This window comes from Octodon degus, unplaced genomic scaffold, assembly GCF_000260255.1.
Source record: "Octodon degus isolate 3935 unplaced genomic scaffold, OctDeg1.0 scaffold00002, whole genome shotgun sequence".
Taxonomy (NCBI): Eukaryota; Metazoa; Chordata; class Mammalia; order Rodentia; family Octodontidae; genus Octodon; species Octodon degus.
Window position 1 is genome coordinate 29,488,899 of NW_004524578.1, and position 5,818 is coordinate 29,494,716.

The 5,818-nt window shown below is 40.9% G+C and overlaps 1 pseudogene; it reads right to left on the reverse strand.

Moving 5' to 3' along the window:
* Positions 1-3,095: 3,095 nt before the first annotated feature.
* On the reverse strand, positions 3,096-4,183 carry LOC101582485 (annotated as a pseudogene).
* Positions 4,184-5,818: the final 1,635 nt, after the last annotated feature.

A 5,818-nucleotide genomic window follows, 5' to 3' on the forward strand; every position in this document is an offset into this window, starting at 1 on the left:
TATCCATGGTAACCTTAGTATCGAGTCTGTTGGTACAAGGACTGTTAAAAATTGACATACTAAAGGCCTGACCACATAGCTCAGCAGACTAAAGCTGCCTACAGGGACCGGGGTTTGATTCCCAGCATGCCGTGCTGGCCCCGCCCCCTGGGCACGGTGGTGCACCTGTAATCCCATGCTTGGGAGGCTGAAAACAGGAGGATCATTATGAGTCCAATCTGTGTAGTGAGACCCTGTTGACCCTTTACTAAAAACACATAAAAAAAATTGATAAACTGTATCAGGAGACATATTCATAGAAAATCATGTCCCAATTCATATATTGGGATAATATATAATACATAGGCTTTACTAATATATTTAAAATGGATAATTGCTTTGGTGGCAATTTAATATACCAAAACCAAAGATCCTAAAATGTAAACATATTAGCATAGTAATGTGTTGGCCAAATTCTGGACTCTTACATCTTCCTGGAAAAAAAAAAAAAAAGAAAGAAAAATCTCCTGAAAAGTTACTCTGCCCTTTGCTAATTTCAAAATAAGTGTTTTTTTTTTTTTCTTCATTTTTTGACATGCTGGCTTATTAGAGGGTTTTTTATTTAAGTCTACATAGAGAGAAAAAGCTTTTCAAGAGTACTTTGGGGATATTAAGGATTAAGCCTAGGGCCTTGTGCATGCCAGGAAAGTGCTTTGCCACTGAGTTACATCTGCAGCGAGACCTTTTTCAGTGTCAGAAGGCAATGTTTTTTCCTCCTTTGATATTTGTTTTCTTTAAATGTCAATAAACAGGAATTTTATATAGTTACCTTTTCTTGATGTCTTATAGCATGCCAGACACTGTAAGAGTTTTTCATCAGTGCAGAACTTTATTGTCCTCAAAACATCCCTGTAAAATAGGTATTTTTTTTCTCTGTTTGGTAGAGGACAAAACTGAGTGTAGAGATGTGACATGGCTGCACCTTGTTGCTTGGACACAACTGGAAATGTGGGACAGACGTTCACACCCAGGTCCAACTAACACAAAAGCCCATACCCCACTCACACACACTCTAATGGACCCTTTAATTTTGAGAGTATGGGGGGCTGGGGATATAGCTCAGTGGTGTAATCGCCTGCCTGGTAAATGTAATGTCCTGAGTTTGATCCTGGTACTGCCAAAAAAAAGAAAAAGAAATATTTTTGAGAGTATTGGTAGGTTTGCCCATAAAGAGACAATCTAGATTTACAGAAAAGAAGAAATACATTATCACCTCTATTATGCTTAAAGCCTGTCAAATAAGTCGTTTGTCTTAGTTACTCTTCTCTCGTTGCTGGGAAGAATACCCAACACCTAAAATGAAGGAAGGAAGGGTTTGCTTAGCTCACAGTTACAGAGGTTTCAGTCCATACTCAGCTGGCTCCAAGGCAAAGCGGCACATGGCAGAGGGCAACTTTCATGGTGGCAGTAAAGAGAAGACAGCAAAGGCAGTGGCAGCAGCTCAGGCAGCTAGCTAGCCTCTCTCCCGTCCTTACACTGTTTACCTGCCCCAGAGCAAGTGCAGCATCCCCACCCACAATGATCAATCACAAACTGCAGAAGCCTCGCCATGACTGCATGAGACCTTGGGGGACAACTAGACACAAACCATAACACCATTTAAACAACAGAAGTTTATCAGAGACCAATATGCTTTTGGACATAAAAACACATTGTTCAATTCAAAGATGCCCAGAGGCTCTGTTACTTTCGTCTTATAGGGATCTGAGATACCCTAATTGTTACCACCAATGCACATAGAAATTTTGGAAAACTCTGACTCAATGCCTTTCCTTGCCTAGAAACAAAGTGCATTCTCTTAAACATACAGGCAGCCTTTCTTATACACTGGATCTGCCAAGATAGGCTCGCTTATGCAGTGATAATAAGCAACTGTAAAAGGCCTGGTTGCTTAGTAGGATGCAGGTTTATTTCTTGCTCACATAAAATTTATCATGGTCTGATTGGACCTCTAAGGCCTGCAGCCTCCTGCATGGTGGCTCAGAGACCTGTGATGCGTCCATCTTTTGGCTATTCCATTTCAACCCGAGGCCCTTTCAGCCACAGTGGCAGAGGAGAAGAGAGACTTGAGAATAACAAATAGTATTACACTGTTTGACCCACAAATGACTTTGTCAATCATGTTCATACATCATGAGTCACAACAGTCACATGACCCTGCCCACCTATAAGGGGTACCTGGAAGAAGAGCTTGAGATAGCACTGAACACCAGTAATGTCTGCCTAGTAGCTTGCATTATCTATGTTTTCACTGAGGCATACACATAGTTATTTGAGAAAAGAACTAATTGTTCCAGATGAGTAGCCAGGTGCCATAGGCCTTTTCTTAGCATGCTGCCGTTTGAGCTTACCAACACAAAATTACTTCTGTTTCTCCAGCATTTCCCTTTAATAAAAAGTAAGGGATATGAGGGGAAAAGAAGGAAAAATAAAACCAGTAAGATCCATCTCATCTCATCACATTGATCTTTGTAATTATTCTAAATTCTATTTCAACTCTTCTTTCCCCTATCCAGACCCTTTCTTGCTTTTCAATAAATTTCTGAGAATGTTATAGCTGAGAATTCTGAACACAAGAGAAAGATAATTGTCATATCACATAGGATCTTTCATGTCTGGTGCAGCAGAGAAATAGGCAAAGGAAGAAGGGAAAGGGGCTTTATTATCTTTAAGGACATGAACAGAATGTGGGGAAGATGAGGAATTCTCTGGAGTTGAACAAAGGGAGGCTGAGGTTTATATGGCCTTTTGTCAGGGGTGGAATTTGAAGGGGATGTCTAGATATACCTGAGAGAGCTGACTGGAGCCTTCCCTGAGGCAGCAGGAAGGGTGGAAGGAACTTGTACCCTGGGCTAAGTTGGAGAAGAAGGGGGGAGGTGGTCTTGGGAAGATGGGCTTTTGTTTTAAGAGCATTGACCATATTAGATGACAACCAGAATGATTTTAGCAATTCATACTAGGGCTAGAACCTATCAAAAAGCACTTGTTTTTTTTTTTTAGAAAATGGTTTTTAATATGAAAATTGTGAACACAAAAAATATAACACATAACTCAGAACTCTTATTCTATTAATAAGGACATTTTTATCTCAACTAAGAACACGAAGATTTCAATAAGGCATGTTGGGGACAGGGAGATGGCTCAGTGGAATAAGCGCTTCCCTGGCAAGTACAAGGGTCTGAGTTCAATCCCCAGTTCTGCAAATAAAATAAAATAAAAAATCAATAAGGCATGCCAAGGAGACAGAAACCCTGCAAAGTTCTATTAAACTTATTTCACTAGGAAAAGCGATGTTTATTTGGCTCTGGTCACAGTTCCATCATGTCTACCTTCTTTGTAAGTTCAGCCTCAATGGTATCTAATTCTCTCTTTGCTTCTTCAATTTTCACTTGAGCAAGAGATGGATTCGGCATTAAGTCTAAGTAGGACTCCAGTTTTTCTTCAAAGGTATAGTCTTTTGTTTCAGCTCTGCCAGTTTCTCTGACAGTACTACTAGGGACTGATGTAACAAAGAAGCATCCATGCCACGAGCTGAAAGTTGCTCCTCAGCGGCTCGGATTCCAAATTTGAACTCTTCTGCCTTTGCTTTCAGGAAGTCCATGTTCTGAAGACGACTGTCAACCTTGGTTCTTTCGGCAGAAAGATGCAGCTCTGCCTTCTTGAGATCTTCTTGCAGACATTTTTCTAACACTAATGTTGCAGTTAGATTTCATTCAAGCTTTCCCAGTTGAAGTTGGAGTTCTTCATTTTTGGATTTGGTACGGAAAACATCAGAGGTCAGATCATTCACTGCAGGAATAAAACTTGCTAGTGAAGTATCCTTTGTTTCAAGGGCCACGGCACAGTCAACCAAAGCATTCAGATACCTGGAGCCAGTACTGGACAGATTGGCAGGGGAAAAACTTACACTCTCCATAAGGAGGTCTTGAAGATGCTTGGCTTCTGATTCATATTCACTTGCTTTCTGTTTTAAATCCTCTATGACCAGGCAGGCATCCCTGTCCCGGGCCTTGTTGCATTCTCCAAGATGATACAAAATCTCTGTGGTCCGTGGGTTCACCTCATACTGTGGAATCGGATGATCTCCAAATATTTTTTTCAACCACTCAGCAACCTGCACGTCTTTCTCCTCCTGCGCCTCCATTGCCACAGCCAGCTCCCCAAAAGCACTTGTTATTAGTAGAAAAGGGAACAGTGTGTTCTGAAGACCTACCACATTAGCCAGGTAAACATAATACAATAAATACATAAAAAGACTTATAAAGAATTGGCTCATGCAATTATGGAGGCTAACGAGCCCAAAGACTTAGTCAGCAAGCTGGAGAATGGGAGAGCACATGGGGTACAGTTCTAACTCAAGTCTAACGGCCTGAGAATCAGGAAAATCAATGGTCAACTTTCTATTCAAAAGCCAGCAGACCCAAGACCCAGCAAGAGCAAACGCAGGCAAAGCCAGTGTCTCAGCTTCCAGGCAGTTCACCAAGAATTCTTTGTTACTCAGGCTTTTTGTTTTGTTCAGGATTTTAGCTGATTGCATAAGGCCCTCTCACATAGTGCAGGATAATGTACTTTGTTCAGTCTTCTCCTTCAAATGGTAATAATAATCTCGTTCAGAAACACCCTCACAGACACACCTAGAGTAATGTCTGAGTAAATATCTGAGCACAGAGTGACCAGTAGAATTGACACATAATGTTGGCCATCATGCCTATTTTCCTATGACTATAAGAAGTAAAATCCATCCATAATTAAAGCTCAGTTATATGGTTAAATTTAGGAATAGGTGACTGAGGAAATCTGTAAAATCTGTTGTAATCACACTATTCCCCCCCTTTTTTTTCCCCACGCTATTCCTAATGGCTTTCCTAACACAGGGCCTTAATGTGTTAAATAGAAGAACTACTGCACTTCAAGAAAAGTAATTCTATTAAGTGTTGTGGTGATTGAAGGGGATAGAACTTTCCAGAGGTAAACCTACAGGCGGAATAGGCCCTGCATGGGTGTACTGACTGCCCACAACCTTTACCTCTCTTTGCCCATTCTGGCTAGGGGCTCTATCACCATGTTCATTATTTCTCTAGGAAAATGGAACTCAGTGCTAAACAACTGTATTAGTCATAGTTCTCTAGAGAAAAAGAACCAAAAGAATATATACAAATATAGAGACTATTATGGGAATTGGCTCATGTAATCATGGAGGCTGAGAAATTTCACAGTATGCTGTCTCAAAACTGGAGATCCAGCAAAGTTACACTACCTAACTGAGTGTAACAAGTTGATCACCTGTTGGTGATCACCAGTTCTAAATCCTGAAGGCAGGAGAAAATAAATGTCCCAGGTCACGGACAGAGAAAGTTCACCTTTCTTGCCTTTTGGTTCTATTTAGGTTCTCCGTGGATTGGATAATACCAACTTGAGACCCACATTGACACAGGGTCTCAAGTAAACATATAAAATTAACCATTATAACAACTAATTTTGAGACTTTAGGAACACAAAGTGTTTTAAGATGAGAGTATGTCTTATTACAGTATTCATTATAAGAGATAATGTAAGGAAAAAATACTTGCAGGAGCATCATCTAAGAGCCAGATATTGCATAGATAGATAGATAGATAGATAGATATCAAAGTCTACTTAATTAGCCTTTATCTGCTATAACTGTAGCGTCAGAAGGTGTCTTGGAGACCCAGTCCTAGCCCAGGTCCGGTGAGTGTGCGGAGAGTTTCCTGCTACCCTGCGCCGGCGGGACCAGTCCCAGCCCAGGCACAGCGTGGGC